This window comes from Stegostoma tigrinum, chromosome 19 (genome assembly GCF_030684315.1).
Source record: "Stegostoma tigrinum isolate sSteTig4 chromosome 19, sSteTig4.hap1, whole genome shotgun sequence".
Taxonomy (NCBI): Eukaryota; Metazoa; Chordata; class Chondrichthyes; order Orectolobiformes; family Stegostomatidae; genus Stegostoma; species Stegostoma tigrinum.
In genome coordinates, this window is record NC_081372.1 from 42,871,183 (window position 1) to 42,897,513 (window position 26,331).

Consider the following 26,331-nt stretch of genomic DNA (forward strand, 5'->3'; position numbering starts at 1 on the left):
TCACGGAAAAGTGAGTGAGACAGACAGAGACAGAGAGAGAGAGAGAGAGAAGAAAGAGCACTCACACATTTTACTGGATCATCAGGGACGCCCTCGGCGGGAATGAGCGCGTGCACGCGTACTAAATTTTTTTTGAGGCGCGGGCACGAGGAGGGATGGACACGTGACGCCGAGGATGGTGTGTGTTTGGTGCTCCTGTTGGGGGGGGCGGTGGTTGAACGAGCGAGCGAGCCAGAGAGTCAGCTTGAGTACCGGAGTGTTATCGTGGAATAGGGAAGCGGCCGGTGCACGGAGGCTGCACCTAGAGCGCAGGCAGCGCCAGGTAGGAGCGCAGCGTATTATAGGATGGCGCAGGGGAGGGGGTATGAGTCAGTCAGTAGGGTTAGAATAAAGGGCTTTAAGGAGATGAGTGTAGACACTACAGGAGAGTGAGGCAGGTCAGTTATGGGGGGGGTATAAATAAACAATTCTTGCTTGTGGCACTTAACACACTTGTTTTGGTGTCTTTATTAAAGTGAGTTTTTTTTTGTTTGTTGTCCATCGTTGCTGTCGTAAAGGTCGTCCTCGCCTGACGAAACCGGTACTTTTGGTGCCCTACTGATTGCAAACACATCAGTAACGGCTCTAAACAGAAGGAAGGGGAGGTGGGGAGGGGAGTAAAGTCAACGGAAGATTCGGCTTCAGATACAGAAATCATTTGGGTTTTTTGTTTCCTCTATTATTATAGAGGTGCAAAACAAATCGGAACTTTTGCAATTAGAGAGAATGAAAGACCAGGTCTAATCCGGCCACGTTCTGCCTCTTGTGCAAGAGAGAGAGAGATAATGAGAGGCAGTGTTTAAGATGAAGGGAATTTTAACAGTGAACTGCGGCATGAAGCTCTAAGGCTGGCTTGTTAGTCATTATGAAAGTTCATTGATCGCTGTCAGTTTCTTTTTGTTTCGTTTGGGTTGCGTTTAGGTCCTCAGTGGGCGATGTTTTCTGCGCGATACAGATTGTATATGGCGATCAATACATCAACCACAAACGAATAACTTGTAATTACAGATTTTTTTTCTATATTTGTCGGAGAGGGGTGGGTGGTAGTGAACTTAACAGGGCGTTCCATTTATTAATTGCTTCCATATCGTATGGTGACGATTGCTTTAAGTTGTTCCCTGTTTTTGGATTCATCAGGATATTATTGTTTTTCCAAAAACAAAATCAGAATAACGTCGAACTTTTATTCTCCAAAGGATTCGACTGAAGATAGTCTTCTTCACACACTTCGTTTTTATTCTAATCAGCAACTCCCGGATCACATGGTCCAGGATTATGTTGACTGTTGGTCGTTTACTTATCTGGTGAAGATTTTTTTTAAAAAGGAACTTTTTAAATGGCTTTTTTTACACGGAAAGTATCTCTTAAATAGTATCTACGAATTCGGTTGAAAATTGAAGGTTATTCAGACTTTTATCTGCTTGAAGCAGGCAGTGACTTGCTGACTAATACCATGACGGTATGGTTGGGGGTTGTTAGAGAAAAGGTATCAAGCACAATGACATGACAATAGCCTGAATGCCTTCACGCCATGTTTAGACATGTGTGCTGAAAGTCCCTTTTGAACTGAATTGTAGTTTTTTCTCCCCCCAACGTAATGATGAAAAACTTAGAGGTATTTAAAAGTACAATAATTAGCCCTGTTTGGTAGAATGTAACTTACTGCTAAATACTTGTATGTTGCAAAACAAGTCTCCATATTTCTTTGTTCATTCTTGATTGCCTTATACGAATAGAACCTCTGCTATAGAATCTTAAACTATTGAAATAACTTTTTAATATAGTTTTATTTTCAGTTCTGTGATTATCTTAACTTTTAAGTAAAATGTTGGAAGGAAGATCCCTTTTAAATTGCAATTTGTACTTGTCCAATTTAATATTGGGGAATAGAAATAAAAAAGTATTTACATTCTTGTAATAGAAATGATTATTTATAAAATTATCTCAAGTACAGTACTGACAGGTTGTCTCAGAATACATTTCACCCTAAACCAAGGGACTACATGTGGATTGGGCTAATAATTAGTTACTAATTGACTGACTGAAACCAGGACTGCTGGACAAATGTTCCCTGGCAAGGAATAAAGTACTTGGTCAAGCTTACCTGAAATGAGAGACTAGAAAAGTTCCAAATAAGTTGTTGCATTTGTCTTTTTTTTTGCCTTTCTGCAACCTTGATTGGAACTTTTAGTCTTTTTAACAAAGGTCAATGGCAGCTAGCTGGCTCTCCTTCAGGGACTGAATGTTTTTGAAAATGTCTCAAGGTTGTTTTTTTTGTGTACTTTTTGCAATTGGCTTGCTTGATGTGTTTAATTGAAATGTTTGTTTTAGGAATAGAGGGTTGAGATTTCAATACTGTACTTGATCGCTGACTGCACACATGCAGTACAGATGAAAGAGCTATCAAGTAACTCAAATGGCATTCAATGGTTTTATGTTCAAATTTTACATATTTAGGCTACATATTTCTATCACCATATCAAATTAAAATGACTTGGACAAGATAATTTTGTGTTTAAATAAAGAAAATATAATGCCTAGAATTATTCCAATGATTCCATGAAAATGAGCTGTTTGGTGTTTTAAAAGGACCTTTGACCACTGAATGCTTACATGAAGTTTTGCAATACATGAACTTCAGCTTCTGATCTGCACTCTGTTGCATACCAGTTCTTCAAGGGAATCATGTCAATTTAAAATCTCATTGAAAAATAATCTAAGGAACTTTAATAACTATTAGTACTGAAAGATATCACACCAAAAACAAATTATTGGATGTGAGCAATTGTAACGATTTTAAATAATCATTGTGCAGTGAGAAAATGTACCAGGAAGTGAAAAACAGTCTTTTATCTTGTGAATTCAGTCATGTGTAATACAAAAATGGTAAAGCCTTTTGTCCCTAAAATGGTAAAGCTTTTCCATTTCCTTTTTCAAATGACTTAACATTTCTGTGTATCCCCTTTTCAACATGTGTAGAGGAAGTTCTTGGGCATTTATTTTCTGATACTAATGCTTCAAAAATTAGGCTACATACAGAAGGCAACAGGATTTTGTAAGCAAGCATTTTAGGCATTGTATTGATTCTCAACTGTATTTTAGGAAAAAAAAATACTTCAGTGGCAGATAGTCATAACTTATCTTCCTTACCACCACAACTCTAAAGTTGAGGACTTTTTCCAGTATGATTCATTGATCAAGGAAGTGCTGCATTTGTTTATCATGATGTTGAAACTGATATCCTCCACAGGCAGAATAATGATCACAGCAGCACTATTGTTTCAGAAGCCCTAGAAAAAGGTTAATCTGAACCTCATATATGGTGGGGAATTGAAGCTTTGGCTTTTTTGGCAGTGAATTTAGTTGGCCACTAGCCTTTGTTCAAATATTATCCTTTTTTGATTATTCAAAGTTCTGCAACTTGAGATTTTTTTCAGGTGAAATATAGCAGAACAACTTTTAATCTTATGTCAGCTGTGTACGGTTGCATAACAAAGATCCAAATCTGTTGTTTTTATGTCAGCTTCTTACAAGTTCATTGTAAATATAAATTCCTGGTTTCCTGCTGAGAAGTAATATTTTACAATTGAGAAATCAAGGCTTCTAAGATGGTCTGAGTCATAAAGCAGAATGCAATTCAGTATGGTAAGCAAAGTATGCTTTCTGTTGTGTGGTTTTATATGCTCTTTTTTTCAGTCTGGGTTTTGTTACTGTATCCAAATACAGTTGGTTTTGTAATATCTTGTAGCAAATACTTTGAAACAGCAATCAGCTTTTGTTGAAGGTGAGACTTGTAAAACACCAAGGAATGTGTGGAATCAATTTTACTGCCTGTTAAAGTACAGTTCTTTTATTTCGAGGATGGTTTGCCTACAAACGAAGGAAAAAAAAGTTGTGGACAACCTATTTGAAGGCTTGTTTTTGAAAACAAGTACTTTGTTAGACACCTTGCTTTTCATTTTTTTTTAACAAAAACAAATTTCTAAATTGCCTGATTTGTGCAGGCTATTATTTACTAGGTTGCTTTGTACAAGTAGAAGTGGTAACTAGGCTAGTGGCTGTTTCCCACCCTTCCTTTCAGAGCTGATTTTGATATAGAGGCAGCCTCCTGTGTTGTGCCATTAAACTAAAAGCCACATCTGTCCTTCACATTAGGCATGTCAGACTGCCTGTTGGGCTAGTGGATTGTGACCTTGATGACTTGTACACTTATTGAAAATTTAGATAAGTCTTTACTGGTTATGGATTGCATTGATATTTGTGTTACACGCACATCCTGTATCACATGAGGTTGTTGGACTTAAACAGTTCCTTAAATTAGAGACTTTGACTATTGCCTTTTAACAGCCCTAGATCATGTTTTTAGGCAGTATGTCTCCTCGTAAGCAGTTAGTGGCTGGTTGTGATGTGTTATTGCTTTGTGCTAGTTCACCTTGTACTATGTGTTCCAGTCGATCTTGCTTTAATAATTTTTTTAAAGAAAGTGTCCATTTAGTGTTTTAGCTGCCAACAAATTGAAAGAGCGACTGATAAATGTGCAGTGAGCGCAATATGCCTGTAATGTTAAGATTTGGTTGATTGAGCTTCTGCTGTTCTCCTCTTTTTGTGGATAAAACAATAGGAAATTTATATCACAGTCAAGAAGCAACCCCACCCACTTTTCTATTTGGTGAAATGACTTGTGCAAACTGCATTCAGGTTGAACAAGAAGAAGAGCCTATTAAACTAAATGCTTAAAATGGCTTTTTAAAAAAATTATACTAGGGTTCAATCTTATGACTTTCCTCTAAAGTTGCAGTGGGTGATGGAGTGCTTCGAAGGTGAATGGGAGTGTACTAAAACCTCTGCAAGTTACACGTAGTACAAACAAGTGAATTAGTGTGTAGTTAGTGATTCATTTTCAGCCTTGCCGTTCTAAGAAAAGGAGTGTGATACATGTCATTCAGTACTTAAAATATTCAATAACAATAGTGGATACTTTGCCAGTAGCTTATATGATAAAGCTACTGTATAGTTGAGCCAAACAGAATTGGGATTAGGCCATTCTGGTCTAATTTTGTTTTCAGGATTTTCTTTGTAAGGTTCTTTATTTTGTTAGATACTTGCCTGTGTATCTGTTGAATTGGTTGGGATCAAATAATTCAGCACAGGCATAAGCAAGGTGACCATACAAGTGCTTAAATTGACCTCTGCCATCTCGGGTTATGGAGGGAACTAAAACAGTTTTTCTTATTTTTGGTGTCCAATAGAAAGTATGCATTTATAGATGTTGGGCAAGGAGTGGGATTTTGCTGAACTGTGGTACTTCAACAAGTTGGCAGTGAACACACCCCCCAAAGAAACTGATGCTTTCAGAAGGGTGGAGTGGATGTGATTAAAAATTGTCAGACTAAAATAGGCAAGCTGAAGTTTATTTATGCTTCACTTCCTTTCAAAACAAGAATATTCCTGGAAATGGGCAAAAATATTTCCAGTAAAACTTATTTAAACAAAAACTTAGATATCTAAACCCTCTGTGATGTATTTACTTGCAAATGAGAAGTTTTAAAAAATAGCTAATGCCTAAAAGTAAATAGAAAATCTTGATAGTGGTGTAGACTTATTTAAGCATCCAGTTAATATTTTTGTTCAGTTTGGTAGTTTTTTTGTGCCCAGTGACCATTCTACCTCACTACCTTTCATGAATGATGCCACCTCAAATACAGTTTCCTCTGGGCAACAAATGTTAGTCATGTCAGCAATGCCCATGTCCCATGAAAGAATTGTTTTTAAAAAAAACTCATCTAAGTAACACCATTGTATCTTGATCTGCAGTGGCACTAGAAATGTTACTTGTAAGCACCAGCAGTATAAACTTATCCCATCTTGAATTCTTCTGTCATACAAATGATAATGTTAATGGGCACGTGAAATGCTATGTGCTTATAGTCCAATGGTCATCACTTGTTTCGAAAAAGGAACTGGTCAAACAAAAGTCTCAAACTTCTTACGAGCAGCCACCAAGGTGTTTAATACAAGACTGCCAGCTGAGTAAACTTGTGTTGTGATAAATCTATAGCTCCTGTGCATACCTGCCATTTATCATATGGGCAACCAAAATGGTCTGTCTCCATAATTCTAGTCAAATAGATTTTTTTATGTATTTCCCCTGTTAGAGTATCTTCACTATTGTGCAGATATGAGCAGTAAAGCTGCAGATGTGACCACAGTGTTGCAGCAAATGTCAGGAGACTTTCTTTCTCTCTTAAATTAAGTATCGCTAAACCAGCAAATGCTAGTATTTTTGTACCTTTTTTCAGTCTTGCAAAATCTCATCCGTTTGCGTCACAACTGAATAAGACTGGCATGGTAGCTTTAGGTTACTTAAACTTCCCTTACTGCCTTGATAGCAACTTCCTCTCTCCTATCCTTTGATCTTCAGTTTCAGATATTGACTGCTCTAACTTTTTTCTCTGCTTATGTGTAACAGCTTGCTCCCTCAGAGTTCTCTTTGCAACTTTGAGATATTCTCACAGTTTGGTAGGCACTATATGCAAATTCTAAAATCTCTTTTCCCAACAGTTAGAAACATTGAGGGTAATATGTTGATGGTGATTATGATGGCTACAGCATGACCTATCTACAAAGAAAATAATAATTTCCTAGAAAATGAAAGACACAGGCATTATATCCGGTTCTTTTTTAAGAACCTATTTTCCATGATAAGTTTTTTTTTAGATATTGGTGTTCTTAATGTTTAGTGCTCCTCATTTTTTTTAGATTTACAGTGAATCAACATTTCAAGCTTGTTCTCAGTAATATTCTGAAATTAGACTTTTTGCTGTGTCCTGACCAGAATCTGTTCACATACTCGTATAGCTGAGTAAGATTCCACAAGCTCTGAGCATTCTGACAACTTGCTTAGTGATGGGTTATTTACTGTGAAAGCTTACGCATAAATACTGGCAAACCGTTTCATCATGGAGTATATTACAACCAAGCCTGATTTTTAGATTCCATCCTCTCCTGATGGTCAAAGAAGTGTAGTAAAAGGAGGAGTTGGTGGATCATAGTCTGGAGTTATGACCCTGGGTAATGCTTTCTCCAAAGAAAGCTAATTTCTGCACTCTGCTACATCAGTTGAGAAACTGACTAAGATGATATTCAGGGTATTGAATGATAAGTCATCTTCTCTGTCTGACTGAACTCACTGAGCTAGTGTAAACTCATGCAGCCCATATAGATGTACGTTGGATAGTATTCAGTAGCATTACATCCAATAGGGCAGTAACTCAGTGTATAGTAATTCACTCCTGTGTGTGACATGGAATTTGTGGACAAGTGTAAGTGCTTGTCCATTTAACAAGTTTCTAATTGAGTTTCCATGGTATATGGGAACCTCTGTCAAGATCAGCATTTGTTGCCCATCCCTAATAATAAATTTTGCTGCATGTAAGTTTGGTACACGAGCATATTAACCTGCTATGTTTACTGTTAATTCTGTACTTTGTCCGATGCATCTGAACCAGCATTTGAGGTGTGTGCATTGGTAGTTTGGACCTTTGCAATCAGCAGAATCACAGAACTGCTTGGAGACGTAACTGTCAAAGTACCTGTAGTTTAATCAGTATACTGTTTGGAAGATACATTTAAAATTCAATAAGTTTTTAAGTAGTTCTTAGAACTTAAGCAGTATCTCTACTAATTGCTCTGCCTTAAAACTGTTAGATTTGGTAGTGCGAGGAGGAGTGACAGTATTTTTTTCAAGGTTGAATTACTGTAATTTTTTTGTACAATAACTTTTCTGATCTTTGAAAAAGCTGACAGGTAGGTTATACATCAGTGACGGGCTTGTCACCGAGAGAATGTATTGTATAGGATATGTTACAAGATTGCAGTAACTAGTTTAGACATTTGTCTGAGCCATATTGGGCACTAGATGGTAGTGAATCTGCAGAGGGTTGTTGAGGTTGGGCCATTGGGTATATTCAAGGCTGAGAGAGACTGATTTTAATCAGTAAGAAAATCGAGTTATTGGGGGAAGAAATTGGAAATTGGGGTTCATTATCAGATCAGCCATTATGTCATTGAACAACAGAATAGACACGATTGGCTAAATGGCCTATTTCTCTGTTTCTGCGTCTTTATGGTCTCACTCACCCTCTTAAGATTGCATTGACTTGTGTATGCTGGTCTGTTGTGAGAATGCCAATGTCTATTGGTTCATGGGCAGCAAAGTCTTAAAAGCAAAAGGCTAAAAGACTGCTTTACATTTGTGTTGTATCAAAACAGCTGAAATTGAAACAATGGGTTGAAGCTACTTGTGACAGCGTATGACTTCACACTGCCCCCCCCCCATCCACCACGGTGATTTTTTTTGTGTATCTTACACTACACACAAAGTCACTCTACGGGCACAATGCAAATGTAGATATGTGCTACACTTAAACAAATTATAAAATGATACAGTATAACATTACATTCATGAGCTTTTAATCTTATTAAATATCTTGAGCTGTCTTGAACCTCCTGAGAGTTGGGAATAAATAGATTCTAGTTGGGACTGTAGGGATTTGTTTAAGGTTGAGTTAGAGTGTTGGTCCACTAATGATGTAATTATTGTAATACATTCAACTGTGGTGATTTTAAAGGAATTTTGTTCTTGGGCTTTTTGTGGTGTGGTTGAAGGAAAGACTGATCTCAAAATGGCTCAAATTGTATTCTGAAATAAATTATTGCGGCATTTGCACAAAGGCAGCACAGAGCTCAGACTTGTGGGCAAATCATTGCAGTTTTTAAATCTGTTGTTTTGTTTGTTGTCTTCAGTATGTAACAAGTGGAATTGACTAATAAACTGAGGAAACAGAACTGAACTTTGCAAAATGGGAATTTTAGACCTAAGAAAAACTTAAACCTGATAATTTTGGAAGTTAAATCTGATGATGGATTTTTAAAAATCGTTTTTAAAGCTGTTTTTAACTGACTTGTCTACACTTCACACTGTAGTCTAAATGTTTTATTGATTTTGTGAAAGACCAACTGATGCTGTAGAGAAAATATTTTTGTGAGTTGAACCACCAAGTGAAACATCTGCATGGTGTGATACCAAAAAATACTATGATTACTAAATCCAGTTCTACAATTAAGTTAGCAGCTGTTTGCAACAAAAGCACAATAACGTTGTCTCTTGCATCCTTGGGCACTTGAATAGGACAGGAATTGGGAGTTGGTGTGAGGGGAAAGCATGAAATAGGGCAGGTTTCTCCCTCTTGACTGACGTGTGGGAGGTAGAGACGCTGTCAACAATCTGACACCTGTCAGTATTGATCATAGTGGGATCGTGTGTGTGTGTGTGTGTGTGTGTGTGTGATTTTCCTTGAGTTTCAAGTGGGAATTACTTTTGCAAGACTAAATTAAGATAGCTTAGATGCACAAAGTTTTTGGAAGACATTGTATGATGTAGAAGCTTGGCTCCTTCTGGTATGTATTAGCATGATTGGAGTTGCACAATATTAGAAATATCTCTAGTATAATAAGAGAAGCAAAATATACATTCCCTCATTTTCTTTATTCCTCTCCTGAAGGTATCGATGAGTGTACTTTCTGTTAAGTTGAAGATGCTACTAATAATTCTGTGATACCTTGCTTGAAAGAGTGTTCCTCCCAAATTCATTTTGGAAGAGAGGGATGAATCTCAGCTGCACGCCTACTCATAAGTTGCCATCACTGTCACCAATGCTGGCTCTGCACGTTGAGGATTTGTTTTGAGTTGGTCTTGGTTTACGTGGTGAAGTATCATGTGTGCATTTCTTGTGAGCAACAGCATTATTGCAGATATAGAATGCATGAGTCTATTTAATTTTATATCCATGCAAATAAGTTGAGGATTGTCAAGAGCTCTTGAATTCCTGAGTTGTTAAATGGCCAATTACATAGAGCATAGACTAATACAGCACAGTACACGCCCTTTGGCCCTCTGTGCTATGCCAACCTATTATCCTACTAAGATCAAACTATCCTGCATACCCTAAATTGTACTATCATTCATGTGTCTATCCAAGAGTTGCTTAAATGTCTCAAGTATCTGACTCCATTACTAGTAGCGCATTTCGCATGCCCACCACACTTTTTTAAAAACACAAAGTCTCTAAAATTTTCATGATTGGGTAACTCATTTCTTATTTTGGTGAAACTTCCGAATTTTCTTTGTCCTTTATTGGTTTTCAGCTTGTCTATTTAACTTTAAACGTAATACTTGCATGTTGCAATGTGTAATCAGTGCAGTGATTCATTGGTGTTTATCATTGCAAATTTGCTAACCTAGAAGTAGCACATTTTTTGATTGTACTTTATCATTACAGTATGTTGCATGACAGTGTGGCACCTGTCTAATCAGTTGTGTATTTTTTTATTTGAAAGGTAATTGATGCTTATTTAGGAAATATCATGGACACAGTTGAAGTTAACTCCTCACTGAATATTGTCAGAAATTGAGTCCAGAGTTTAAATCGGTGAGTCTGATTACAAGATTTAAAAAGCAATAAATACGTACTGTTTCCTGTCCTGTGGCTGGTCATTATAGCCAATCAAGCCTAGCCTGTATATCTGCATTCATGCCAACCTGGACTTGATTTACAAGGAAGCATGCTTGAAATACAGAAAAGTATTCATTTTATTTCCTCCCTTATCCAAATGACTTAAGTTATGCAGACATGTACCATTTGCATCTGACTGAGTTTACATCTTGGAAGTTCTGACCAATGGGTTGATATGTAAGGCTAGTTATGAGGTTGACTGCTACAGAAGGTATAAGACAGTTTTATTTATTAACCTGAAAATCCAGGTAGGGTTTTGGGGACTTGGGTTTGAAACCTGCCACAGCAGATAGTGGAATTTTAAATTCAATAAAAAATCAAATCTGGACTGAATGGTCACTGTTCAACCATTGTCGATTGTCGGGAAAACCCACCACTAAGCCCATCCTTACCTGCTCTGGCCTACATGTGACTCCAGACCCACAGCAATGTAATTGACTCTCAACAATTAGGAACAAGCAATAAATGATGGCCCAACCAGTAACACCCACATCGTCTAAATGAATTTTAAAAATAGGTTTGACAATCTCAAATCAATTCCTTCGATCTGTCTGCATACAATAGTGGTTGCAGCCATGCTTGTTGAAGTTCTTCAGTGTGGAGGCTTCATGTGTTTCTGGTTTCTGTAACAGCTTGCCAATTTTGAGATGTTGCTGAAGAGAGTGTTATAGTGTTCTGAGGATTATGTGATCAACAAAGTGTACTTCTCTGAGCTACTTGCACGATATGATGCTTTAATAAATTGCAGCCAATGACAGCTGAAGAGTCAGCAAAAAGAATGGATACAATGTCAGGAGATTTCTAGTGTGTAAAGATTACTGATATACTGTTACATGGTGTACCAGCAGAAGTGACTTTGCACTTCACTTTCTTTCTTAGGAAGCTAGAATACCAGGAAGTTTTGAAGCTTGAATGCTAAAATCAGCAGAAAGCAGTGTATCTTGTTCAAGCCATGTCTATTCTTACAGAGCTAAATGAGTCAGTCTTTTTATTTTAAGTTAAATCTTTTTTAGGATGACTATCAGGAATTATTAAAGGGCCACTGTCATTAATGCCAAACAGAATACACTGTATTTTTTGTGTTTGTGTGCAACCAATTGATATTGCATCTTGATACAATCCCAAAAGTTAAAATCTGAAGTAAGTCTATTGCTGACTACTCCTTGGTGCACGTTTGTTGTTCTATGTTCCGGCACTTAAGTGGAGTATTCTGCTGTAATGAACAATGGGCTAGTTCCTATTACAGGTAGACAACAGTGCATTGTCGGTGCCGCCCCAGACTGTTTTCAGGAATTGAAAAAGTTCATAGCACTTAAACTTCCTTTCTTGGTAGAAACATGGCCCTTTTATATTTGGCAAGGCTGGCGTTGTCTAATTCTTGCTCTATGAACATTTTAGCTGGCCACCTGCCTTACTGGATCACTTTGATGCAAAATTGCACATCAAGCGTTTTGATTTGGGTCTAAAATTACATAAATGCCAGATTCTGTCCACGCATGAGGTTTCCTTCTCTGAAGGACTGTAATGATCTAGATGCTTTGTGGTATCTATTTATTGATATGTATCATTCCGTTAACAATAATGACTTAAAAATTCTCTCTTCATTGTGGAATTTGAACTCCAGATTATTAGCCCAGGCTTGAAGAATTGCAACTGTCTGAACAATGTATGTGTGGAAAGCAAATGTAATTAGATCTCTAGCCCAAAATTTCAGTGCCAAAATTTTATGTGGAATAGTACTAAAACAATTCTGTGTGCTGTGTTTGAACTTATGCATTTTATGCTTCAACTTGAGAGTTGTTTGCTTTCTCTGTCCTCCATTCTGTCTTCTCTTCCTAAGCTTTCTATTTATTCTGTACCTGTTGAAGTTAAAATTCAATTCCTGATGGCTCATGTTGAATTTATTGTCTGCAGTAGTATTGAAGGTATGGTTTCTTTACTGAGTTAGTTGATTATAGTTGAGATTCTTGTGAAAACACTACATTGGCTGCTGCACAAAAGGATGAGAGAGGCAAGGCAGAGTCCACATGATTTATTAGCTCGTAATTTGTTTTGCATACGAGCATGCTGAATCTGCAGTTGAATTAAGCCATAGCACTTTGGAAGCCAAATAATCAGTTGTTAATGGTCATTATCGGGGTGGAAACTGTATATGTAACTTTTTCTTTCCATCAGACAATCCCACTTTGGTTAGTTGTCCTTTATTGCAACTCATTTAGTCACTTGGAAAAACTAGCTCAGACAGCAGGTGAGTAATAGACAGATTTTTACAGAAAGTAGTGATAAATGAGTTGTGAGAAAAGGAATGTTGGCTAAAGTGCCAGGGAAACTATTTTTTTAAGAACTGAAGTTCTTGGTTTAACCCATTAAAATTGACTCTCTTTGCAGTTACATGTGCATTCAACTCTTGATTATTTGAAATTACTTGTTAAACAGGATTGTTTAAAATCTTTGTCAGAGAATTGTGAATTTGATTAGTCAAATCATTTTGTATGAGCAACTCTGGTGGAGAGCTGTTCTATACCCCATCTAGCAATATGTAGTGCATTGTTGAATCCTTCAGGATATTCATTTGTGACTGAATATTATGCTGTGTATTATTAACATTTCTTAAAAAAATTTAAACATTTTAACAATTTCCGTTAAAATAATAGACAAAGGACTTTTTGAAACAGCTGTAGATGCTGCATTATGCAGTTGTTATGCCATTTTTAGTTTTGAAGTTGTGGCAGGAATTTGGAAAATCTATCCGGCCTTCACTTGGGGGGGGGGGAGAAAAAATGACTGCTAAACATAAAACCTTAAATTCATTGCTTGGTAGGTTTCTAAAACGTCACATTTGGGTGATTGCTCCATTTTCAATATTAGCTTATTTAATCATTTGCAGGTTTCATGATGCAATTTTTTACACTGTTACTTAACTCTCCTTACAATCAGTAAATATTTTCTAATCAACCTGTTCGGAGATGTTATGACATACCTCTGGAGCAGGTGGGACTTAACCACATTTTCTAGCTCAGAGGTAGGGACAGTACCACTGTATCATACACCTTCTCTACACTTTTTCTATACTTGTACCACTCACAGTTGACCTGGATTTTAGTGGATTTCCTTTGAGACATTTGAGCTGCCTACCTATTTCCCCGTGATATTGGGAATCCCCTGATTTCTGCTGCTTGCGTTTTCAAATATCAGCCATAGTACAGCAAACCATTGGTATGTGTTGAAGCCAAGATGGTGCTTTCAGACGGAGAAGTACGTGTAACATGCTGACTTTGCATTGTGTGCTGCCCTTTTTTTCTTTAAAAAAAATGTTTGATGAAGGAGCAGCATTGTTTTTCTGCAGTTCAGTCCAGAGTTCATTTGGCAAGTGGTGTTCAAACTTGTATGGTGAACTGGAGCTCATTCAGCCAGCCAGAGGACTTGAGCTAGAAGAGCATTTCTGTTGTTGGTCCAGTTTCTTAATTTGTCTAAAATGGTCTTTTTTTTTGTAATTAAATAATAAGTGAACAGTAAGTTACACATCTTTTGTAATCACATTGCATATTGTTTTCATGGCCTGATTCAATAACGTTTCACTGGACTTTGTATATTTCTTTAAAAGAACTATTTGGCATGTTTACAGCTCAAGTTAATTGATCATATGATTTGTATCACTGCAACAATTTAGCAGTAACAGCACTGCACTACATTGGAAGAATTTTTTTCAATGTAAGTAGTTACATATGCAAACAAACTTCGTTCAGTGTTGTTACATTCTAGTTGCACTGTTCTATGCATTTTTTTTAAAAAAGGTCTTTTTTCCTAAAAGACATTCAGAATTGATCTATTTGCTCTAAGTATTGCATCATATTACTTAACTAGAAAATGTAACCACAGATGCAGTCCCAGTTACCAACTGCCATAAAACAATTTGGTTTGTTTTTTGAACAATGGCAATCTTCACTGGTGTGGGAAGGAAGGAATAGAACTATCCACTTAAAAAGAATTCCAGGGACTTCCATAGTTGTTGCTGTCATTGTCAAAAAGTTCACTGTACAAAATTTTTGCCAAATGGGGAAATATCGACAATTTCGTAAGAAAGGGTGTCAATAAAATACTTCTGGTAATAGTTTTGGAGTTGGGCCCTTATCCTTGTCAGTTTGCACGCTCAGTTGTTGCTTTTGCAGAATATCTGCAGTGGCAACAAAATAAGGCATGAGTTAGCGATACAACCTGGGAGCTGGCTTGCAAGAAATGATAATTTTACTAAAATTTGAATTAATGTTAGATGCAATGTTTTATTGTCAATTTGAACGCAACTTAATAGCTTGTTACAAATGGAGGGAAATGATTTTGTAGCTGTGATCTTGAAGACCTGTGGATTTTCATTTGGCAGTTTTTCAAATCTGTATGCAAATGTGCAAGACGAATTTAAACAGATGTAGCAGTCATTGTGGTGCTTCTCCCTTTACCTTTGCTTCCCAAATAATGCTAACACTAACAAGCGTTCCATTTAAATAAAGTATCAAATGGCGTTATTTCAAAGTTCTTTTCGACAGATCAGTCACCTTTATTTATTTAAGTCTGTTTAAGTCCCAGATTCATTTTCATCTTGTCTGTTTCATTTAATTTTTTTTTTAAGATTGATGGCCCAGCATATGCATTTTCATTTTACTGATCCTGCATGTCCTGCACAGGCTTACATTGTTCCTTTTCACGTTCTGCATTAGTGTACTTTTCATTTGTACAAAGCTGTCTTGCTGTCCTGTTGAATAAAAACCTCTTGTTGGTTCAGGATTATATGTTGCTTCCCATGTAGCATTACCCTTCACCTGAAAGATCTGGCCTGTGACTCATCTGTGTAATATCCAACCATTAGAAGCACAATACGGCCTTATGATGTGACAGCCCTTTCTAAAAGTCGTACTTGTTCGTTCTAGTTGAGACTGCTGCATACGTGAAAAGTGGGTTATGTTCGGCACTCATTAATCTAATCTTCAAAATGTCTAAACTTTGTCTGTTTTATCAGTTGCTTCTACTTGCTGTACATGCCGATATCCTTTATGATATTTACATACAGCCAGGTTGCTTATGTTTCTTGCACTACAATGGTGTCCACTTATCATGCAACTAACCAAGGTATTTAGACAGTAGGTGGTTCATCTGATTGTGGAAAGTCTTTTGGTGATCCCTTGCATGAAAGTAAATGTAAATATAATGCGGATGTTTTCAGTTGCAAAGCAGAAATAGGTTAGCAATTTTTAGAATCAGAAAATTGATGTCCCTCTGAAGTATAATCCATTCCTGAGTGGACATGTTTGATGTGTGGACAGTTCAGTTCTGTTGAGGAATCCACATGCGAGAGGATTGATGTTTCCTCCATAGACAGGCAGTGGTTGGCTGGATAGCTGGTTTGCAGTGCAGAGGAATGTGAACAGAGTGGGTTCAATTTCTGGCTGAGGTTACCCTCCAGAGTTTACGCTTCTAGCCTCTCCCTTTGGCTGAGATGTGGTGACCTCCATGTTAAGTATCCACTAATTGCCTCTGCCTGTGCCTATCTCCCTCATGAAAGGACAGCCCTACAGTCTGGTAAGACTATGGCAAGTTTACTTTTTTTTAATCCACTAGTCTAATGGATAGTTTATTAAATGCCAAAATCAGTGCGGAGGGGAAGTGGTATGGGAAAAAGTGTGAAACAAATTTACATTATGATGTCGTTTGTGTGCAATACGATGCAGGAAATTACTGAGATTGGACAGATTGCACTTGTTTCTTTAGAGCAGCAGAGACTGAGGGGGACGTGATTGAGATGAACAAAAGTTGAGCACAATGGAACTGGTAGACGCGAAGAAACCTTTTCCCCTTGATCAATGACCGGGGCAGAAGCCTTAGAGAAATGAAGAAACTTTTCACTTAAGGTGATGGGAATCTGCAAACTCAATGCCTGTAAGGGTGCTAGAGGCAGAAACCAGTCTTAACACTTAACTAAGATTTAGATGTGCCCTTGCATTGCCAAAGCATTCAGGTCTATAGGCCAAGTGCTGGAAAATAGGGTTAGAATAGTTGGGTACACAGGTGGAGCTGCAGGAACACAGCAGGTCAGGCAGCATCAGAGGAATAGGAAAGTTGATGTTTCAGATAGGGACCCTCCTCCCTTTAAAAAGGGCCCTGACCTGAAACATCACTTTTCCTGCTCCACGCTGTTGTCTCTGAATGCAGGATCTGCAGTTCTTGCTTTTTGGAATAGCTGGGTGGTTGATTTTGACTGGCTTGGACAGAGCGGCCAAAGGGTATTTTTCTGTGCTGTCGCTCTCTGACTCTATATGGCCATGATTTTTGCCTTTTCAGGGATTAAATGTTGAGGGGAAATCAACTGAGTTCCAATAAGCTTGAGGAGTGATTAGTGAGTTTATCGCAGGTCTCTGCACTGGCTTGAGGTTTCTGGCAAGTTCGTATACCAATTGGAGGCCTGTAACTTCTGGGTCCTAAACACAGTCAGTTAATGGCTAGACCTGAGAATGCAGTGGTGACAAGGTAAGTTTGTCCTTCTTATCATGAAGTGAAAGTTGAGGAAAAGGATATTCAGAGGGATGCGTTGCTTGGAGGCAAGGGCAGGGTATTGGCTTTCACAGGATAATTAGCCCTATGTTGATCTATACGGAAATGCACCCCAAACCTGGCAGCTAAGTCTTAATGGTTACCTAACTGCTACCTCTCTCGACTGCGAGAAGGCAGATAATCGGGAATGTGGTGAATTGATTCCCGAGATGGCTGTTGGCTGATCGCTTAAAGATCTTAGTTGGTGTATTGAGGAGTTCCATTGAGGATTTCTCACCCAGAAACTAATTGGCGAGGTGGCAAAAAGGGGTTGATTATTTCTCCAGGGCTAACTTGCCCAATTCCCCACCTTAACTCCTCCAGAGGGAGAAGAGTCTTTTGTAAGCTAATCTGTTGAAGCAATTGAATACTGAGGCACTGCAACTTTCTCTGAATTAGAATTTACAACTAATTTCAGAAAGCATTTCTAAGAAAAAGATACTTGAACCCATTTGAGTTTTATCACCTCAATTTGTTTACTGAGGACATCCCATAAGATCTTATTGGTACAAACATTTTGTATGCAAAGCTTTTAAATCCCATCTATCACCTGAAACCTCACCACACCCTTGTTCGCATTTCATTTTGGGTTTTTTTAATGCAAGTCTGTCATTTTGACAAAAAGATTGATTGATTACTTTGCAGAGGGAAGTTATGTTCACTAGTAATAAAAGTCAAAGGGTTTTGGATGAGCTGTCAATTTTAAATTCTAGAGTGTGGTTTTACATCTATTTAATATAGCTAGGTAAATGACTGATAAAGCTTGAAGCAATTACGCTGTCAACCACTTGTAAATATTTAAAAACAACTGATTTTTCTAAGGAGCTGCTGATGTCACTGGTCTCTGGTATAAGAGTGTCACAGCTGGTAGCAACGTCAGCATAAACTTCCTTGGTTTCTAAAGCTGCCAGGAAAACCTGTTTTTCTTTATTTAGAAAGAGGATCCTGTTTATGTCAAACAGAATCCAGCAGCATTTTAATTTCTGATTTGCATGAGTGCTGGGAACAAACCGTGTTGGAATTTGACAAAATAATACTAATTCGTAGGAAAGCTCAGGGTAAAAACTAAAAGTAAATGGAGTATTTGAGGCCAGGACTATTAAACATTTAAAGGGAAAATTTGTCATACTTTCTCAAAAAAAATGTAAGCTACGTGACATTTTCTGATAGATCCTGACCACAATTCAGGTAAAAGTTACAGTTAATAGATTTTCTTCTTCCATTGTTCTTGGTTCGGAACTACACGGCCTGCATGCTCTAGTATGGTAGTGTGAAACCAGGTACAATCAGTGTGGTACAAATTACATTGGTTTGATAGATATAGTTATTAAGACTGTGTGTGAGAAAGATTTCAATGTTAGGTCTTAATCCTTCAATGTCCAAAGGTGTTCCCTGCACCAAGTGTATATTACATTATATTGGAGTTGCTTAAGGCACACTTTTGCATTAACATTTTCTGACCCTTGCTCTTTTTCAAAAGATGGGAATTGATATTGAATGATTCCATAAAAATATGGATATAAACATCATCTGTGCTATAAACAGGTGTGACTGTATGATTGTTGAAACTTGATTGTCTATTGCCTGCATTTTTTTCTGAAATGTGAGCATGTTTGGCAAGTGCAGCAAGCCTCCATTTAACATTGACTCAGTTTGTTATTTCCTTTTGTGTTTGTCAATTAATATGGCCTCTATTCTTTAATGTCATGTGCTTAATTTTTAAAATTTGTTTTATGCTGGTAGGGCGGCACCATTTTTGGAGTGACCTTACTTTTCACTAACTCACTGTCACATAGGGATAGAATTAGTTCACTCTGCCCTTCAAATCAGTCTGCCATTAATTAATGGCAGATCTGATATCCCTGGTAGCCTTTCTCCCTTTTATCAATAAGCTAGCTACCTCTCTTCTTCCACTTTTCTTTTGGAAGAGTTCCAAAGTTTGTCTAAGGAGGGGAAAAGAATTGGCCTCATTTGTTTTAAATGGGTAATCCATCATTTTGGAACTGAATGGAGTTCTAGAATGTCTCTCAAAAGAAAACATCTTTTCTACTTGCACATCCGTTCATGTGCTCGTAGCATCTTCTATTTCAGTCATATATCCAACATATAGAAGCCTAAACAGTCCAATCTTTCCTCCTGAGACAACTTACCCATTCCAAGAATTAAGCTGAGTAAACCTTCCAAATACATCCCATGTATTCATCCTTTCTGTAAGGACACCAATATTGTATATTCTATTCCAAATTTGATCTCATCAATGCCTTGTATCGTTGAAGAATAATTCCTACTGGTGCATTCAATTTGTTTTTCACAGACGTTATTTACTTTACTTGCATTGTAACCTATGATTCATGCACTAGGTCACCCATATTGTTCTGTGTCTCAGCTCTGCAATCTCTCTCCATTTTGATTATTAGCAAGAATTTAAAATAAAAAGATACTTTCACATTTTCCCTACAGTATGCTCCATTTGCCACATCTTTACCCACTCACTTAACCTATTTATATTGCTTTGGAACCTCGGTTTATGTCCACATTTTAACTTGCAATTTTATTCATGCCTTGCACTGTCTTAAAATTTTAACTGTCATACAAAAAAACTGAAAGAATTGCGGACGCTTGAAATTTTTGCTGGAAAACCTCAGCAGGTCTTGCAGCATCTATGGAATGAAAGCAGAGTTGATGTTTTGGGCCCAGTGATCCTCCTTCAGAACTGATGGGAACTAGGGGAAAAACGGATTATGCAGAAGTTGGGGTTGGGGGAGGAGCCATTTCAAAACACCACCCTGTTTCCTGACAACACCTCTGTCTCAGACTTGCTGCAGTGCTTCAGCGAAGCAGTGCAGACTGGAAGAACAGCATCTTTACTTTCTGCAGCCTTCTAGGCTTAATATCGCGTTAAACAATTTTAGGGCTTGTGCACCTTTTCCCCCACCCCCATACACTCTTGTCATCTCCAAGATGGCTGCTACCACACACTACCCATTGTCAGCTACGAATAGTCCCTGTTAGCAGCTGCATGTTGTCCTAGGGTGGTCCTTATCCACACTTCTTTGTTTTTTTTTCGCTCTCTTGGTACCATTTGTTTATTCCTTCTCTTCATCTTTCCTGGTTTACCCCACGCCCACAATTCTACATAAAAAAACATCCCTTTCTGAGCTACCATCAGTTCTGAGAAAAGGCCACTGGACCTGAAATGGTAACTCTGCTTTCTCTCCACAGATGTTGCCAGACATGAGATTTTCCAGTGATTTTGTTTTTGTTTTTGCAACTATACGTATGTACGCCTACACTTTACTTTTCATTACTACCTTATCTTCTATTCATGCCAACATATTGCCCCTATTCCATGAGCTTCTTTTCTGCAATCTCTGTTGAGCTATGTTACATGCATTCTCGAAGTTCAACGACTGTCTGTCTCACCACTGGTTTTTCTTCAACAGCACATCTTCAAACAAGGTGTAGAGCTGGATGAACACAGCAGGGCACGCAGCATCAGAGGACCAGGAAGGCTGATGTTTTGGGCCTAGAGGCTCAATGCCCAAAACATCAGCTTTCCTGCTCTGGTGCTGCTTGGCCTGCTGTGTTCATCCAGCTCTACGCCTTTTTATCTCAGATTCTCCAGCATCTGCAGTTCTTACTATCCCTGAAACAAATTGTCAATATATTTTTTCTTTGAAACCATGTTGACTCTTCGTGGTAACCTTGAGCTTTTCCAAATGTCCTCCTATAATGTCTTTGGCTTTTAATGATTTTCCTACAATAAATGCAAAGCCATGTGCCTGTAGTTTCCTGCTTTCTCTCTCCTTCCCTCCCTCTGTGAACAAAGGAGCTTCATTCGCTGTCAATCCTCTGATGTACACATCACCTATTCCCTGACTCGCCCTCTGTTGAGAGTTGGTTTTGGTGAATCTTCCCTTTGCTGGTTCCCTCTTCTGAACCTTCACTATGAGACTGTAAACATGAGTGGTGAGAGGCAACAGGAGCTGTTGACTTGACAACAAGAGGGAGACAGGTAGAATGTTGCCATACAGTTTGTTTTTTTGGTATTTTCATTTTATTAGCTAATTGGGATGTATTGTTGTAAAGTATTTAAATTTACAGGGATAATTTTAAAATTATTTTTGTGGTTTGTTCAGAAACAGACTAAGCTTTTGTACTTTTTATTTGGGAGAATGTGATTTCACTTAGCTGTACTTTTCAGGTACACAGCTAGAACCATAATCTTCTATGTGCACTTGATGTAATAGAAACTGTCAATTCAAGCACTTTGGTTCTCAAACAGAATTCTCCCACAATGTAAGTAATTATAAGTTGGTTGTATACTTTTGATGCTTAAATAAGAGTCTTAAGATAATTATGCTTACTGTTTAGAATCATCAAATTATCAGTTGATTGGCTGCCTCTGAAACGAATACAAGTGTATTTTTGTACACTCTTTCATGAACAGTGTAAATGCTCAGCTTGATAATCAGATCTATGAAACAATTGTTGTGTAACTGAGGAAAGTGCACTGTTTTGAATAAGAAGGTGTTGAGGTATTTTACTTGCAAGCAACTATTTAAATAAAAATTATCACTCTCATTCAATGTCTTCTGTGGTAGCCCCTACACTTCACAGAATGCCTCAAGAGCAGTTAAGGTCGGCATAAAATGCTGGCATAGTCAGCGATGCCCATATATGAATAATTTAAAGATGATAAATTGATTGTTTCTCTGCCTTTCAACTGAACCAGCTTACAAATATATGAAACCAGCGGGTGCTCTTGTGAGTTATATTTGAAATCTAAAGTGATCTTTTTTTCTTGTTTCTTCTACCTCCCTGCCTTTCTCTCAGCTGTCTGCCATCCTCACCACCGCCCCCCCCCCCCCCCCGCCCACCTGCCAAAACTACAACCGTCCTCCTTCTATGCTCCATTTGTAATTTAGAATACCCTGCATGGAGAAAACCGTGTTGCTGTGGGCAGAATGGCTGGCTGTTCCATGAAAATAGTTGCTAATGTTGCCCATACGGACACTCTGGTATCCCTGATGTGAACCACTGCTACATTACAGATGCTGTCATGGTGTGGAATTGAAGATTTGGTTCACTTTTCAATTATACATTATATAGTGTTAGCTCATTCAAATTTGGTGCAAAAAACTATACCAATAGAACAATTCAAAATTTTATTGCTGCAGTACTGGCACTCTCCCACTTGAGGGCATGCCAGCAATATCATTTGCATAAAAGCCATAATTTCATTTGTTCTAATAGAATCTGGTGGCACAAAATAGTTGGTTTTCCAACAGAATTCAAAGACCTGTATAGCCTTCGAACTTGGGTTGTCAGTCATTTTTTTGAACTTGACAATAAATGTCAGCATCCTGAATTCCTAGCAAATGTGTTTGCCTTTATTCTAATCACTTTCTTGTCCAGTAGTTATTTTTGAAGTGGCTTTTGTTCATGAACTAGTGTTGATTGCAAACAGATTTAAAGGGCTTTCATACAAATGTTTGACTGTATAATCAAAAAATCGATCATTAACCCATATTAAATGGCTAATTTACCATCTAAATGCTTATTTTTACAAATAGTGAATGGCTAAGTTGGTTTTTTTGGGCTTTTATATGGGCTGCATTGATCCCCATGGACCTATTTTGAGAACTTTAAGTCCATGATTTGATTTGATTTAATTTCCATCTGATTCCTTTTCACATGGAAATTCCTAAATAAGGGGCACAAGGTATCTTCCTCAGTAGAAGCTGTTTTAAGGCATGTTTTCCTAATCTGTGATGGAAAGTTTTTCTTTCTGTATATGTTCGATACAAAGTTGATCTGCAACAGGCACCATTCTTGCTGTTTTCTTGTAGGTCCTGAGCACCTGATAAATGATGGTCTCCAGTGAATGCTGTAATGCTCCTATCATACCCTGGGATATAAACTGAACTGTTTTAAAAATCCAGTCGGACTGGCCGCTATAGCTTTTTTTTTGCGACATTATGAGCATTGAAGTGTATTGGATTTGAATTTGTTTGAAGCTTCTATTCAACTTGACAGCAGTGTTTACAGATTGGTGTAGTTTTGAGGTGATCTAAAGCAGTGTAATAAAGAAAGATTTGTAGCTGAATTAAATTCCAGAACCAAGAGGAAGTAAATTTACAGCAAGAATGTTTATCTCTGAAAGTGAGGCATTGTTATCGTCTGGAAAACTCAACTAGAAAACCACAAAGTTGTACATAATGCAGTACCATTCCTACATCCCATGGTAGATGCTGGAAAAATTCTTTAGTTTCCATTATCAATGCAGTAGCCCCAGGTAAGGCATGACTATGGAAGTGAGATGAAGATAGAGTTCTGTTTCACTGTAATTCCACTTGTGTCTTGGAAGTGAACATTTAAGTTTCCATGGACCAAGATATTGTGAAGACCAATGAAAACTAAAGAAAAGGCAATTCTTGAGTATAATGTATCCCTGCACGATATCCAAAAATGTTTCTATTAAATCTGTGTCACTAATGTTTCAACGATCATCAGACCTTAAGGCCTGGGGAATAATTTTGGTGCTTCTTCAGCTTCAACAGTAAAGTTGGGTAGAAATGTCTAACACAATCTTTCGGTGACATTCTGCAAATTATCAATTAGACTGCAGCCATGTTATTGAACGTTATAAATAGATACTTACTTTTGCAGAAATGGAAAGAGGAACAGAATCCAAGTTTGGCTTTCATATTGAGAGAGCTGTACAAGCAGGCAAATATAGTGGTGTGTCATTTTCTGCACTGAGCTTTGGTACTTTATCATTAGAGCAGTGAACTAGAGATTTGGTTCTCTTTGTGATCCTTTGAATCTCCTGCTATCATTCTGGAAAGTGCTTGTTCTAGTCACTTTGACATTCACCATATTTTCATGTTGACAGTAACACCATAAATTAAATGGTCAGTCATGCTGTTCTTCCCAGTTACTGAAATGTTAATCACTTAATTAAAGCTTCCATTTTCCTCGTGGACCATAAGCCTTCTCCTAAGTCTGAGGCTCACCATGCCTCAGGTGAAGAGGCAAGTTGACGGAATGGTATTTCAAGAACCAAAGGTATAGGGCATAGCAAACTCTCAAAACCATTACAAGAGGCACCAAAGACACAAGTTTGTTCAATAGACAGCGTTTTGATTGAGAAAACAGAAGAGCCAGTTTCATTGAATTTGCTTCACACTGAGCCTCAAATGGTTCAGGAATTGAACCCATGCCGTCAGTATCACTGCATTAAAAACAAACCATCCAGCCATCTGAGCTAACAGACTCTCTTCCCTTTAATGAGATTATGTTTAAGCAGTTTTATAAGACAATTAGCATTTCATTAGATTGTCTAGCTAGTTTTAATTGTTAAAAATAATTGAAAATGGATGTCTCTGCAAACCACATTTGGAATTATTTGAGTGTTCACATATATCATTAGGAAAACCTAGCAAAGCTGTTCGAGTTTATTTCTAATTTAACTGCAGTTGGGAAAACTTGTGTACCATGTTTAATTAATAACGGTTGAACAAATCCTTTTAGACAGTTAGAGAGAAGGATGCACTTCAATGGTGATTTCACTGGACCAGTAATGCAGGGCCCTAGGCTAATGTTGAGGACGTGACTTTGAATTCCATCATGTCAGATTGTGAAATTTGAATTCAAATTATTATTTTAAAAATACAAAATGCAGTCTAACAATGCATTTGTAACCATTTTTAGAAGTTTTCTGGTTCACTGATGCCCTTTAGGGATGGTGGTCTGCCATCCTTACTTGTTCAGGTGCCTCTGCCTAATTCCAGATGCGCACGCAGTGGTTGAGAAAACTGCCCACTGAAATGGCAAGTTGAGCTATGACAGACATAACCGCAGTGGTTCAAGAAGCCAACTTGTCAACACCATCTTGTCCAGGGCAATTAGGGATGTACAATAAGAAAACGTCCCTCCTGAATTGAGGGTAACTTGCTACTAGGTTGGTTTGATAAGCCATCTCAATATATGGTTTCCAGCCTCTGCACCATCAATGATACTTGAAGGGTCAATAGTTCTGATATTTGTTTGGAAATTTTGTGTAGTCCTTTTGATGCATCTGCATGTTCCCAACACAGCCATATTCAGTGCTTTCATCGCATCATAGGAAGTTGCTACAAGAGTAGGCCATTGAGCCTGCTGTGCCATTTAGTAGGATCGTGGCTCATCCTCAATCTCGGTGCCATTTTCTGACTTTCTCCGAATTCTTCTTTATGCCTTTAACATGTAGAATTTTTGCAGCCTACCCAGAGTGACCCTTTTTCATTGGCTGCATTGAGGAGTTTGGGGGGAAAGAGTGGTGTGACTTTTTTATTTTTCCTTAGGATTGGTTTTTGAAGACAACTCTTAGGAATGTTCATTGTTTACACAATTCTTCCTTGGTAGCAGAGTTGCTAAGTGGAGGAGTTGCAGGGGACCCTGGAGTCCATCATACAAACAGCGTGCCCTTTCCAGCAAAACTCATTTTGAGTGATTAATGCTTCAATGTAGAACCTTATCACTTGGTATGAGTGCAATAATTATACAGTTCAACCGCTGCTTAGTAAGTATATAAGGGTGTGGTCAATCTAACTAATATACCTTTTGTTTTCAGTTTTAAAGATTACATTTGGATTTTTGTTTTGCACTCCACACAATTTTTTGAACTTCTCATTTGGTTTCTGTAAACCTCTGTGCATGAAGTTAGCTGGTGTAGACTAGTGCATTTCTTGATTTTATTTCATTATTTTGAATTCATTCCCATAACTCAATTTCTTTAATAAAAGTTTTACGTAAGGAAACTTATCCTGAGCCATAAAACTGGTAGATTCTTGGTAATTTAACATTTTATCTTCTCCCATTTGCTCTAGCTTTAATCTGGTGAATTGTTTTTAATGCATTTCATATTCTTAAAATTCAAAATGGGAGTTTTGGGCTAGAATGTTGGTGGAATCTTCCCATCCCTGTAATCAAATTCTCATGTGCCCTATGGAATGCGCTGTTTGTCTGAAACCGCATGTTCACTATAGATACGAAATGCAGTAAACCTTGTCATTTTCTTTGAAATACCTGACCTCCAGTGATAAACTGCCATTTGACTGACTATACATATAATGGATATGAGGCATCAAGATTG

General features: G+C 37.8%; 1 protein-coding gene across 4 annotated transcripts in view; it reads left to right on the forward strand.

Moving 5' to 3' along the window:
- The first annotated feature begins 212 nt into the window (after nt 1–212).
- The window catches only part of znf217 (zinc finger protein 217), a 62,829-nt gene continuing 36,710 nt past the window's right edge, over nt 213–26,331 (forward strand). Inside the window, exons 1-3 of one of the 4 annotated variants that reach the window (XM_048550141.2) lie at nt 226–322; nt 10,438–10,529; nt 21,397–21,491. The gene's annotated coding sequence lies outside the window, so the exon portion shown is untranslated. Of the gene's footprint in view, nt 323–1,013; nt 1,038–10,437; nt 10,530–21,396; nt 21,492–26,331 lie in introns of those variants that run through there. The other 3 variants (XM_048550138.2, XM_048550140.2, XM_048550142.2) reach the window with 3 other exon arrangements.